Below are 15190 nucleotides of genomic sequence, written 5' to 3'. Positions count from 1 at the left end.
GTGGAGAAACAGGAACCCTCTTGCACTGTTGGTGGGAATGCAAATTGGTGCAGCCGCTCTGGAAAGCAGTGTGGAGGTTCCTCAGAAAATTAAAAATAGACCTACCCTATGACCCAGCAATAGCACTGCTAAGAATTTACCCAAGGGATACAGGAGTCCTGATGCATAGGGGCACTTGTACCCCAATGTTTATAGCAGCACTCTCAACAATAGCCAAATTATGGAAAGAGCCTAAATGTCCATCAACTGATGAATGGATAAAGAAATTGTGGTTTATATACACAATGGAGTACTACGTGGCAATGAGAAAGAATGAAATATGGCCCTTTGTAGCAACATGGATGGAACTGGAGAGTGTGATGCTAAGTGAAATAAGCCATACAGAGAAAGACAGATACCATATGCTTTCACTCTTATGTGGATCCTGAGAAACGTAACAGAAACCCATGGGGGAGGGGAAGGAAAAAAAAAAGAGGTTAGAGTGGGAGAGAGCCAAAGCATAAGAGACTGTTAAAAACTGAGAACAAACTGAGGGTTGATGGGGGGTGGGAGGGAGGGGAGGGTGGGCTATGGGTATTGAGGAGGGCACCTTTTGGGATGAGCACTGGGTGTTGTATGGAAACCAATTTAACAATAAATTTCATATATTGAAAAAAAAACAAATCACACACAGCAGAGAAGACTGTGGGGGGGGGAATCTCAGTTCTGTGGGTTCTCAGCACTGACCCTGAGTTCCAAGACCATCCTGATGTTCCTGTCCCAGTGGGTGATTATGCTTTCCCCAAAGGTGCCCAGTTGGTATGAGTCCAATGCTCCATTTGCTCTTGGAAGTGTAGGAAAGTGGCTCAGAATGTTCTCTCTGTCCCCTCCCTCAGGTCTTTAGCTCACTGAGAATGAGTATGGTGGGCAGGATAACAGCCTCCCAAAGATGTCCGCACACTAATCTCCGGGACCTTAGAGATTATGCTACATGACAGGGGGAATGAAGATTGTAGAGACAAGTAAGGTTGCTAACCAACTGACCTTAAAATAAAGAGAATCTCCTGGATTATCTGGGAAGGCTCACTATAATCACAAGGGGCCTTACAGGTGGAAGGAGACCGAAGAATCCATGTCAGAGTGATGCAAGGTGACAAAGACTTGACCAGCCACTGCTGGTTTTGAAGATGGAAGGGGGTCGAGAGCCAGGGAACACTGGAGGCCTCTAGGAGCTGGGAAAGCCGGAAAATGGATTCTCCCCTAGACCTCCAGAGAGAACTGCCATCCTCCTGACACCTTGATTTTGGCCCAGGGAGACCCAACCTGCTCACCAATCTGAATGTTATGATGAGACATTATGTCCATTGGCAGATATGCAGCACCACCTATGAGGTATTCTAGCGATTCACCTCTTCCTCCCAGCACACACACATAACCGAGCCTACATGGTCAATCTTCCGGGTCTGAGACAAAACACAGGCACGCGGGAAGAAATTCAATGGCACCACAAAGAGGCAATCACCTGAACTGTTAATGTGAGAAGTTCAATGGGAGAAGTGAACTGGATTTTTTTTTTTTTAACAGATCACAGGGGAGGAAAGAGGGGGCTTAATGGTGTTGATTATGAGAGACTTAACTCACCTGTCAACTAAACACATTGTGTAGACCTTGTTTGGATCTTGACTTCAACAACAACAAGACGTAAAAAACCAACCAACCAAACAAAAACCTGTGACGATCAGGGAACTCCGACCGTGGCTGACTGGGTATTAGATTATAATAAGAAATTATTAGCAATTTTGTTAAATGTGATAATGGCATGGTGCTCATACCTTTTTAAAGGTCCTTATCTGATAGAGATATATGCTGAAATGTTTATAAGTAAAATAATATGCTGTCTAGGATTTGCTTTAAGATCATCTAGAAAATGAAACTGAGTGGAAATAAGATGATTGGAAAAAAGGGTAATTGTTGAAGCTGAGTGATGCGTGCAAGGGTGTTCACTGTATTATTATCTCTACTTTTGTGTTCATCTGAATATTTCCACAATTCCTTCTACCTTCCACAAAACTACAAAAACACATTTTTAGAAGAGATAGTAATATGCCCCGGTTAATTTTGTGTTTTTTATATTTACTTTAATTAATTTTTTTGAGAGAAAGACGCACGTGTGTGAGCGGGGGAGGGGCAAAGTCAGACAGAGAAAGAGAGAACTACAGGCAGGTTCCATGCTCAGCGCAGAGCCTAACATGGGGCTCAATCCCATGACCCCAGGATCACGACCCCACGGAAATCAAGAGTCGGATGCTTAACCGACTGAGCTACCCAGGCGCCCCTACCCCAGTTAATTTTGAAATACACACACACACACACACACACGCACACGCACGCGCGCCACACACCATCCAGTTCTGAATAAAAACATTATTTTGTAGCCATTGTATGTTTCCATGAAGGTGCAGAGATGCTTCACATCAGGACTATACCAATTTTATTACTTTTTTTACTGGGGAAAAAACATTGGTTACTATTGTCTCAGAGAGTTATGACCAGACTTCCAGGGGGCTTAGTATTAAAGTATAAACTTCATCACTTTTGGCATGTATGAGCTCATCCTCATGTTAAAACTTTAAAAACAGTTGAGCTGGAATTAGATTCAGCTCCAATGAAAAGTTTGTAAATAAGTTTTTTTAATATTAAATATAATTTATTGTCAAATTGTTTCCATACAACACCCAGTGCTCATCCCTGTAGGTAAGTTTTAATGGTCTGTTACAGTAGAGATTTTAGTAGAAAATTGGCTCAGAATGTCATTAATCAACATGACCCATGTATATTAGTTTCCTTTTTAAAAAATTTTTTTTAACGTTTATTTATTTTTGAGACAGAGAGAGACAGAGCATGAACGGGGGAGGGTCACAGAGAGAGGGAGACACAGAATCTGAAACAGGCTCCAGGCTCTGAGCTGTCAGCACAGAGCCCGACGCAGGGCTCGAACTCACGGACCGCGAGATCATGACCTGAGCCGAAGTCGGCCGCTTAACCGACTGAGCCACCCAGGCACCCTTAGTTTCCTTTTTAAAAAAAATGTTTATTTATTTATTTTGAGAGAGAGTGAGCATGAACAGTGTAGGGGCAGAGGGAAGGCAGAGAGAGAATCCCAAACAGTACACGGGGCTTGATCTCGCAAACCATGAGATCATGGCCTAAGCTACAATCAAGAGTCAGAGGCTTAACAGACCGAGCCATCCAGGCGTCCCAATATATATTGGTTTCCTGTTTGAGGCCTTGAGTTATGTATTGTCTGTATTCTCTTAAATCTACTTTGTAACTAACCATCACAGTTGTTTTGCCCTAGAATGGCTAGGTAGCATTTGGGTCTGATCACTTGTCTTCCACACCACTCTCTCTGCAAGGGAAAGAAAGGCGTTATGTCAATTAGTGTCTTCAGTCAATACATGATTTACAAGTCTACCTAGGGGCTCTTTCAAATGCAATCTGCAAGCACTAAACAGCTTGGTGCAGTGGAAAAACCATGGTCTGTGGACTCAGACTGTTTCTGACACTGAAGCCTTGGGGAAATTACCTGATTTCTTCGAGTTTCTCCCTCTTCAACTGTAAATAGTACAGACACGCCTCGCAGAGAATGTAATGAAAATGCATAGAAACCTATATAACAACAACAAAAAAATGCATAGAAAATACTTTATCAGCTGATTCCGCTTGCACCAGGTCAAGTGTGAAGAGATTCACTCAACAGTGAAGTATTCATTTTTAAACTGATTTTTAAAAAGCCAAAGCAAGTGAAATTGATTAGATCCAAGATTGGATTGGAGGTGACTGGGGCTTAAATTACCAACTGCTTCAGGGAGAAGAATATAATTCTAAGGCACTATTGAGTTGGAAACACCAGTGGAAGGAAGTGGACGAGCAAAAAGGACCAAGCTTATAAGGAGACACCAGACATTGAGTCTGAAATGGGCTCTCCCTTCCCTGGCCCTCTCTCTGCCTCTGAGCTCACATACTTGCTTTTACTCTGAGGGTTTTTTAAATGTGTGTGTGTGTGTGTGTGTGTGTGTGTGTGTGTGTGTATACACACATTTGGTGTTTGTTATTATTTTAAGTAGCTTTATGCCCAACATGGCGTTTGAGTCCTGACCCCAAGATCAAGAGCCATGCCTTCCACTAAGCCAGCCAGGTGCCCCTACTCTGATGTTTTGAAACAAAACAAAATAGGGTCAGGCTCTGCAACAGCTAGAGGAGCTTTCAGATTCTTTCTGAGATAGAAACTGACTTTACCTAAAGAATGACTTCCTGTATGTGCTGTACCTGTTAGATCAAGAAATGACCTCAGACGATTCTTAGGTCAGTGAAACTGTGGTAGGGTCCCCTCCCTAAGGAGAGAGGGGGGGAAAAAAGGAGAGAAAACTTCAAAGTAACCTGGCTACGTGCCAGCATAACAACATCCCTCATGACCTTGTAAACTGAGACTACTTAAACAGACTGCATGTTTGTGTGTGTTACCATATATGGGAGACAAAAAAAAAAAAAAAAGAAAATGTATAAAAACTATGCTACGTCCAGGCCTCAGTTCCCTTACGAACCCAACTGAGAGGTGCCAGCACGAATAAAGTTGCTTCCTGGAAATTAAAAAGCCTTGGTGTCATGACTGTCTGTATGAGAATCCTGCTACAAAACTACTCTGTACGATACTATAATGGTGGATGCAAGTCGTTATACATTTGTCCAGACCCATGAATTACACAACACCAAGAGGGCACCCCGATATAAACTGTGCACTTTGGGTGATCATGATGTGTACGTACATGTAGGTTCATTGGGTGTAACAAGTGTGCACTGTGGTGCGGGATACCCACAGCCGGAGAGGTTGTGTGTGTGTGTAGTGATAGGAGGTATATGGGAACCCTCTGTATTTTCTGATCAATTCTGCCATGAACTTAAAACCATGCCAAAAATAAGGTATACTCATTTTAAGGTAAATTAAAAAGATTTTTAATGTTTATTGATTTTTGAGAGGGGAGAGAGAGAGAGTGTGGGGGGGGGGCAGAGAGAGAGAGAGAGAGAGAATCTGAAGTAGGCTCCAGGTTTTGAGCTGTCAGCGCAGAGCCTGACACAGGGCTCGAACTCACCAACTGTGAGATCATGACAGGAGCTGAAGTCAGGCATTCAACCAACTGAGCCACCCAAGCATCCCTGGTAAATTTTTAAAAGTGAGGCCATACAAACAAAAAGTAATAAGGTAACTGACTACCTAGCCAATGCACTTCCTGGTTGCGCCATACCCATTAAAGATAAGAGAAATGGGGCACCTGGGTGGCTCAGTCGGTTAAGCGTCCGACTTCGGCTCAGGTCATGATCTCACGGTCCGTGAGTTCAAGCCCCGCGTCGGGCTCTGTGCTGACAGCTCGGAGCCTGGAGCCTGCTTCGGATTCTGTGTCTCCCTTTCTCTCTGACCCTCCCCCGTTCATGCTCTGTCTCTCTCTGTCTCAAAAATAAATAAACATTAAAAAAAAATTTTTAAATATCATATGATTTCTAGAGTTCCTGGCAAGATGGTAATTTAGCACCAGCTTCTGGCTCCAACCATCAAGGTCAACCCTGGAGGAATTATAGAGAGAAGCATCATGGATCCTAGAATGAACTAGGAAAAGTCTGTGAGCAACCTCTGGGAGAAGACTATTTTGAACCTACCTCTGTGTGTGTGTGTGTGTGTGTGTGTGTGTGTGTGTGTGTGTAAAGGTAGCTGAAGCCTGAGGTAGAGGAGTCATAACAGTCGAAGGTAATTAGAGGGAAAAAAGATTAAATAGATGATAGATGATAGATGATAGATGATAGATGATAGATGATAGATAAGAGAGAGGGACAGAAAGAGAGAGAGGAGAGAGATTTGGATTCTACTCTGCCTCCTCTACCCACCCCATACACACGCTCTCCAGGAGCAATGGTGCAGGAGTCACAGGGATAAAATCAGGGCAGCCAGGATGATGGGTTAGGGAGTGTCTAGCCTCAGCCCTTCATTACCTTCCCCCTCCTCCAAACCCTCAGAGTGAACAATTTACTAAATAGGAAGTGCCTCCCCTACGTGATTCTTTCTGGGCTACTGAAGGTCAGAGCCCTGAGCTGAAGAGTGGCTGTGCTTGGGGGAGTGGTACTAAATTGAAGTGTTTAACTGTGATTTTCTGGTGTCTGGTTCTGTTCACACGAATGCTCGTTTCCTTCACTCTCTTTGAGTTCATCCAGTTGATGTAAACTAGGGTCTGGCTCTTGGAACTGCCCCAGCACAGACTGTCTGGTACCTCCAGAGGAACCTGAGCTCCCTCGCCAAAATCACAACACACCCTTGTGCCAAATTCCTAATGAGGGAGTGAACAAAATGGGTTAGATATCATAGGAAGCAGACCAAGAATGGACCAAGATTTTGAAATAAATGTAATAAATATACCAGAAGAGTTAAGGCATTAAAAATATGAAAGGAGAGGGGTGCCTGGGTGGCTCAGTCACTTAAGCATCCAACTTTGGCTCAGATCATGATCTCAGAGTTCATGAGTTCAAGCCCAGCGTTGAGATCTCTGCTGTCAGTGCAGACCCCACTTCGGATCCTCTGTCTCCATCTCTCCCTGCCCCTCCCCCACTCCCATTCTCTCTCTCTCTCTCTCTCTCTCTCTCTCTCTCTCTCCCCCCACCTCAAAACTAAACAAACATTATTTAAAAAGACATATGAGGGGCGCCTGGGTGGCTCAGTCAGTTAAGTGTCCAACTCTTGGTTTCAGCTCAGGTCATGATCTCGCAGTTTTTTGTGAGTTTGAGCCCCACATCGGGCTGTGAGCTGATGGTGCAGAGCTGGCTTGGGATTCTCTCTCTCTTTCTCTCTCTCTCTCCCTCCCTCCCTCTCTCTCTGCCTCTGCCCTACTCACGTGTCTCTGTCTCTCTCAAAATAAAGAAATAAACTTTAATAAATAAATAAATAAATAAAAAGACATATGAAAGGAGGCTGGAAATTAGAACCAAGGGAAACCATTAGGTATGGAAAATATAGTGGGCAAAATAAAGAACCCAGGAGATAAGATCAATCACAGAATGGACAGAGATAAAATACTGATTTCCGAGTTACAGCATTAGATTCAGGACCTCTTACAGAAACAAGCAGGGAAGGATAAAGAAATAGAAAATATAAAGGAAAGTTAAAAGATATAGAGAATAGATGCAGAAGGATCATCTGGATAATATGAGCTCCAGTTGGAGAAAAAAATTAAAATTAAAAAAGCAAACCACTCCTTTCCAGAGTCCCACTTTTTCCTTTTCTTAAACACAAACACACACACACACACACACACACACACACACACACACCAGGATATTAGTGGAAAAATTGGTGAAATTTCACTAATGTCTGTAATTTAATTAATAATAATGTACCAATGTTAATAATAGCATACCTATTCTTACTTATTCTACTATGATTTTTTAAGATGTTCATATTAGGGGATCAGAGTGAGAGCTATAAGGAGCTTGGTACTATTTTTACAACTTTTCTCTGTCTAAATTAGTTCAAAATCAAAAGGTTTTAACACTCAGTACTTACATTTTCCAGTTCATTTTATTTTCTGCCACTGGCAAATCTATGCGGTCAATGTTCCGATTTTTTTTGTTTAATTCTGGATAAACAATGGAGGAGGGGGTAACATAGATTTATCACTTACAAACTGTTATCAGTATGATGTAATCTATCTGGTCTTTTTTTCTAAAAAAAAAAAAATTTTTTTTTTTTTTTTGCAGGTCAACAATTAAATCATGGTGGATTTTTTAACCTTTCTTTTTGCTGCTTATGGAAGAGGCAACTCTAAGATACCACCACAAAGATGTCTCTACTCTCTTATTGAAAATTGCCCAAGGGGCGCCTGGGTGGCTCCATTGGTTAAGCATCCAACTCTTGGTTTTGGCTCAGGCCATGATCTCATGGTTCATGAAGTTCCAGCTCCACATCGGGCTCTGCGATGATGTGCAAAGCCTGCTTGGGATTCTGTCTCCCTCTTCCTCTCTCTGTCCTCCCCCCTCAAAATAAAGAAATAAACTTTAAAAAAGAAAAAAGAAAGAAAGAAAATTGCCCTAAAGCGAGAGTGACAAATGAAATGCCAGTAGGCACACCAGCAGACCTCAGTATTTGTGAAGAAGGGCCAAGGCTGCTGAGTGCAGGAGACGCGAAGAGAGAAGATCTGCAACTCCAGATACTGGCACAGCACTCCAAGCAGGGAGTTCTCTGCATTGAGCAGCTCATAGAGGCTGAGGAGGAAACTCCATCACTAATTATCTGAACAACCAGACTGATGGCAGAGGTGAGCTTTAGGAGTTCCCGGATCTCTGGATTGATAGCAAGGGTTGGCGAAAGAGATACATCATCTTTACTAATCATTCTTCAGGGCCGAAAAATATCTATGGAAGACAACCAGCCCGCTGCTGCCAATATCTAGCCTCGGAAAAGAGGGAAGCTACACCAATCCTCTTAACAGGTCGTTATAAAACCCTGTGCCATGTTCACGGTGGAGCAGGGAAACTTTGGTGCCCCAAGCATTCATTGCCCTGCAAGCAGGGCAGTATAATGTCCACAATATACTCCTGCAAGCAGTTCCATCGGGAATACGAGGATCTAACTCTGGGGGAAAGCAAAGAGAAAAAAACAAAACACAACAGGGGACACAGGGGAAGGGAGAGCCCAGGATGACAGCTGAGCGGTGGCCCTAGAAAGCCCCCAGTCAGGATCCAAGGGCAGTATGTCCTGAAGACATGAAATTTGAATTGATGTTTATTGATGGTATACTTAATGTATTTACATTTCACATGATTAACAACAAGACCAAAATGTTTCCTCACTTGAGGCAGAGGATTTGGAGATAAATTAGTGTTACATGCGTAGAAAACTAGACAAACAAAAAGCAAAATGATGGTAAATTCCAAGCAAAGCAGAAAATTGTACAGGAAATAAAATAGACTCAGTATATCACCTAGCCCAGCTGTGAATAGAGAATTCATAACAAGGTAAACACTGAATATTCTTCTAACCCCAAATGGTGATAGAAACCATATTGGCAGGAGGTGGGGACAGGAAGCTAGGGAGGGAGTGTAATTGAACTAAATCTTTCAGAAGCAAATAGATAATATCTATATGAAGCCGAAAACTGCACAATTTGGAAACAGAGGTATATACAAAAGAAATATTGAAGTGGTCGCCTTTGGGCAGCAGGAAGAGGGGTGGGGCAGGAAACAGCTAATTTTAAACCAAGCCTCATAGAACTATTTGACCAACTAGCTGTGTGCGTCTACAGTAACTCTGATTTTTTAAATTCATAAGCATTCTTATTATAATATAATTATCTGGAAAGTAGTAGGAAACGTGTTGTCTGCTATTATGGAACGCTTTTTTCCATATAAACTGGGTCTCTATGTAATATGTTTTATAGTCCCATATTCTTTTTTTTTTTAATTTTTTAAAGTTTATTTATTTATTTTGAGAGGGAGAGAGTGAGTGAGCAGGGAAGGGGCAGAGAGAGAATCCCAGGCACACTTTGTGTTGTCAGCACAGAGCCCGATACAGGGCTCGAACTCACCAACTGTGAGACCGTGACCTGAGCTGAGACCAAGAGTTGGACACTTAACTAACTGAGCCACCCAGATGCCCCTAGTCCCATATTCTTGAATGTAAAAGGCCACACACTCAACAGTCCCAATAATAATAATGCCATTCTGAACTTCTTGCATATTCTAGGTTTTTAGTTTCTTGGATTGGGCATTTGTTTCTTTCCAAAGCAACCAAACTGCAGTGCTTGGCCCTAAAAATTACAGTCAGTGAATAAGCAGAAAATGTCCCTTTAAAAAAAAAAAAATAGGGGACCTGGGTGGTTCAGTTGGTTAAGTGTCCAACTTTGGCTCAGGTCATGATCTTGAGGTTCGTGAGTTCAAGCCTCATGTCAGGCTCTATGCTGACAGCTCAGAGCCTGGATCCTGCTTTAGATTCTATGTCTCCCTCTCTCTCTGCCCCTCCCCCTGCCTGTGCTCTCTCTCTCTCGTGCGCGTGCACTGTCTCTCAAAAATAAATAAATAAACATTAAAAAAATAAAAATAAAACTCCCACTTGCTTGTGCTATCTCTTCCTTCTGTTAATCCAGAGCATCTTTAACTCCATTTATAATGATGGTAGAGAAACATGTTCTTTTTTCAAAAGTTACTACCTCAAACTTACATAACTAAAAGTCAATCCTACAGGAAGATTTTCTTTAAGATGATGATGAATGTAGAGGCATAGGCATTTTAACTTGTTTGACTAGATTAAAAAATAAAGACATTTTCTTTTTAATATATATCTAATACATGCCTACAGAACAATACATTTTCACATATGGCTTATGGTTAATATAAGTATAGAGCCTTTTGAAATTCAGAGATAAAAATATGCTCTTTTAAAACACAAAGCAATTTAAAGTATTTATTTATTTATTTATTTATTTATTTATTTTCATTTACATCCAAGTTAGCATATACTGCAATGATGATTTCAGGAGTGGAATCCAGTAGATAATATCCCTTTATAAAAGCTGCAGAGGGGCGCCTGGGTGGCTCAGTCAGTTGAGCGTCCGACTTCGGCCCAGGTCACGATCTCAGGTTCGTGGGTTCAAGCCCGGCGTTGGGCTCTGTGCTGGCAGCTCAGAGCCTGGAGCCTGCTGCAGATTCTTTGTCTCCTTCTCTCCGCCCTTCCCCACTCATGCGCTCACGCTAGCGCTCTCTCTCTCTCTCTCTCTTATATAAACATTTTTTAAAAATTTTAAAAGCTGCATAAAACCAGGTATGACTCAGCTGGGTAAAGCTGTCTTTCCAAATGCCCTTTCTGGCAAAGGAGAATTGTTTAAACACCTGGACTTGGAGACTATGCCAGGTCGGTTGAAAGTAAATCAAGTAAATCGCTAACTGCTAGAAAGTCTGCTATCCTGCTGTGTTGTGTAACTCAATGATGGACAGCTGTGATAACATTGGTAGCCACACCTGTTTTCCTGGCAGCGCTGGACACTTACAAAGTTGCTTTTTCAAGACGGAAGAAGGAAGAAGAGCTTTTCTCTGTTCTCGCGCACGCCACTCCGGGCGATAATAACCTAGGCTTCTGCTTAGTTTCTTGAGTTTGGGAGTTTGTGTTTCCTTTAAATTAACACTTCTTACCCAGGAACTGCTGTCACGCCAGGGGGCTGACCTTCGAGTGCTGGGAACGCTCCACCCCCAAGAAACTCCAGGGTGCTGTTCCCCTTGTGCTGAGTATTTGTGTAAGAGTATTTATACTTCCTTGTTGTACGGAGAGTAAAAAACCATGCCGCAGTAACTTCATCGTCACTGGTGGCCATGTGGCTACCACATGGGTTATGACTCATCCACCAACTACTGCCGTCTACATTACAGCCAGAGGCTTTCATAAGAACCTGGGACCTCCAGGTGGCTCAGTCCCTTGAGCTTCCTACTCTTGATTTCACCACCCCCCCTCCACCCCGACCCGATCTCATGGTTTGTGGGTCTGTGCTGATGGTTCGAGCCTGCTTGGGTTTTTCTCTCTTTCTCTCTGCCCCTCCTCTGCGCGCTTGCTCTCTCTCAAAATAAATAAACTTAAAGACAAAAACAAGAACCTGACAACCCTTTAGATTTGTTGGTGTGAAATCCCCAAACTTAGTGGAAGGCAGAATGTCACAGGAACTATGCTTTTGGGGTGGGTGCATAGGTGTCCTGGGCTCTGTACCACAAGCTTTTTTTTTTTTTTTTTTTAAGTTTATTTAGTTTGAGAGAGACAGAGTGCGAGGGGGAAAAAGGGGGAGAGAAAGGGACAATCCCTAGCAGGCTCCATGTGTGGTCAGCGCAGAGCCCAATGAGGGGCTCAGGAACCTGTGAGATCTCAGCAGAAATCAAGAGTCAGAAGTTTGAACAGCTGAGCCACCCAGGTGCCTGTTTTGTTTTGTTTTTTAATGTTTTTTTTTTTTTTTTTTTTTTTTTTTGAGAGAGAGAGAGAGAGACAGAGCACAAGCAGGGGAGGAGCAGAGAGAGAGAGAGGGAAACACAGAATCCCAAACAGGCTCCAGACTCTGAGCTGTCAGCACAGAGCCCAACGTGGGGCTCAAACCCACGAACCCCAACATCATGACCTGAGCCGACGTAGGACGCCTAACCGACTGAGTCACCCAGGCATCCCTGTTTTGTTTTGTTTTTTTAAACAGCTACCAACTCCCTCTGAACAGTCCAATCAATCCTAAAGACGGTGCTAGGCAGCAGTTTCCCTTCCCAGACTCCATGGGACAGCCTTAGCCCACTTTTCCTCTTCCTCAGGTTCTGCCCTAGGGGATTCCTTTCTAGCTCCCACACCCACCACAAATAGAGGGCCAAGGAAGTCTTTTTTCACGAAGGCCTCAACCTCTGGGACTGTACCCACAGCAGTCTCCTTGATCTTTGGGTTGGGATACACAGGCTCTATGGGCTAGCCCAGCTCCCACCCTGCCCACATGCTTTCAAGGAGGTGGATCAAAGGCAATCATTGGAAACACAACGCCTTGTAAAATAATCTCAGGAACCTGCTTGTACTGGAGACCCAAGGCTCAACCACCTCACTTGGATCCCAGAATCTTGGCTTATGGTGTGGCTGTTGCCTCTGAAATCTTTCACATTTTATGAAAGGATGTACTGGCTATGAGGAAATCGATTACCTTGGTATTTCCATGGCTTCCGGTTTGGACTTCAATATCGAGAGGGAAGCAGCCCACCCATCTTGGAACCCCAAAGGTCAGTCTATAGGCAGAACCCTATAGACAAGGGAGGTGATAGACGTCTTCGCCTCTTTGTGGCTTAGTGTTTTACTGTACTGGGGCGCTTCCCTTTCTCTGTCCCCTTTATAGATTGTTCAATCCTAAAGGAGAGTACTGTGTAAGCGATCCGCATGTCTGCACCACAGCTGGTGCCTTGGGAACTCCCTCTCCACGCCTCTGCCTGCTCTCAGAACCTGGGGGAAGAGGAACGTCCAGGAACTCTGGAGACTCGCGTCCGACTGAGCGTCCTTGGACCTGTCCGTGCAAAGGGGCCTTCGCTGTCACACCAGGCTGCCACTGCCTCTCTAGCGCCCCAGAGACCCCTCCTTTCTGTGTGCTCTGTGCTTCCCGGTGCGCGCAGGTGGTGGCGTCTGGCTTCGCTCCCTCTCCACCTGCCCCACCCGCCCGCAGCCCACGTCACCCGGGCCTTGAGACCGCCACGCTAGTCTTTCTAGGGAAGTCTCTGCAGAGGCTGGAGCAGAGAAGCGACCACGCCGGGCCCGGAGAGGAGCGCGCGGGCCAGCGCCCGCTGCAATGGTCCGCGTCCTGCAGACGGGGATCGGGAGCGGACCAGACCCCTGAGGGATGGGGAGAGGCGAGGCTTTGAGGACCTGAGCCAAGCTGCTGGAAGAACCTCCCTACCCCCTCGCCTCCCACCGCGTAGGCGTCTCCGAGGAGGCACCAGCGTGCTCCAGCCTCCCCCCGCCTGTGTCCGCTCCTTGTATTCCTGGGGCACGCCGCCGGGCTAGGGTGGCACGGAGGTGGGGGCACCGAGCTACAACAGCATCTGCCCGATCCGGGCATCCGCGCCTGGAAGGACAACAGGTGGCTATGGCGGGTGGACCCGAGTGGCCTCCCCGCTCCGGCTGCTACGCCCCCACCCCCAGAGGATGCTTCCAGCAGGTGGGTTCCTATTTGACTTGCCCAGATGTGTGCGCCCTGTCCCCTGCCCGGGGAAGGGAGTGAGTGTGGGCGACGTGGGGGAGAAGGAGGTAGGAAATCACGCCTCTGATTCTGCAAACGCACACCCTTCCCCTTTTTGTCGTATTGCTGACATTCTTAAAGCATACGAGTCAAAGGCAGAGAGCTAGGATTTGGCTATAGATGGTGAAAGGCGCTGGTGTTGGGGTTCAGGGAAAACAAAGTCGAGCTCGTATTCTCTGGGCACTAGCGTGGTTCCAGGTTCCGCGCCACGCGCCCTGCCGGGACTCCAACATGCCCAAGAAGACGAGGGGCTCCAGAGCAAGCCGCGTGGAGAGATGATTGAACCCGCGTGTCCTGCGGACTACACACATAGTGGGGGTTCCTGGGCGGTTTAATCCAATCCTGGCTCCAGCTGCTGCTCTCACAGGCGCCCTCGGGCCAATCTGCCTGGGAACCTCGGTGTACAGAACTTTCTCCATTTCACCACCGCCCGCTTTCCTGACCAGAACCCTTACGTTTCCTAAACATACTGGGGACAGACGGCCGCCACTCCTTGGGAGGATTTGCAAATGGGAACCATGTCCCCATTCCCCGCAAGTGACCTGTGGAAGTAGAGATCCACGAATGAGGGAGCTCATCCTGGTATCACACTCCAACTGGCTCATAAGGAGTAGGGACTATCAAACAGACTAAAGGAAGGGAATTAATTAATTAATACTGACTACTCATATACAAAGAACCAGGTGCTTTGGATCCATTATTTTATGTAATCCTCACACTCTAACAGAAATACATTATTCACTTTTTTAAAAGTCTTTAAAAACACAGCGTTGTACAGAAAAATGCACAAATAATAAGGTTGATGAAAGCGAACATACCCAGACCTGGGACACACCCACCCAGACCTAGGACACACCCAGAGACTCTCTGTGCCACACACCCCCACTAGCCACTCCTTTCTCCCTACAAGTAAACACTAAATTGACTTTTTAAGATCGTAGGCTAGTTTTGCCTGGTTCTGAACCCATATTATGCCCTATACAGTATACTCTGGTAGGTCCAGCTTCTTTCACTGAGTATTATGTCAGTTACCATCACATTGTAGGCAGCAATAGTTTGTTCTTTGCACTTTTGTAAGTGCACTTACATTTTGTAAGTTTGCACTTACATTGGTGTGCATTGGTGTATGCCAATGTATCCATTTTCTATGGACATTGGGGTTACTTACACTTAGGGGGCTATGATGAAAAGTGTTATCTCATGGCTATACATGTTTTCTTGGTGCACATATTTCTGTTGGCTGCGTACTTAGGAGATGCTGACTGTGCTTGTGCTTTTAGAGGTTACTGTCAAATGCCATTTTCCTAAGTGGCTGTAGCAATTTGCATGCCCACCCACAATGGATAAGAGTTCCAGTTACTCCACAGTTTCACCGGCACTTGATT

Source organism: Panthera onca, chromosome E1 (assembly GCF_046562875.1).
Source record: "Panthera onca isolate mPanOnc1 chromosome E1, mPanOnc1 haplotype 2, whole genome shotgun sequence".
Lineage (NCBI taxonomy): Eukaryota > Metazoa > Chordata > Mammalia > Carnivora > Felidae > Panthera > Panthera onca.
This window is presented reverse-complemented; position numbering follows the sequence as displayed.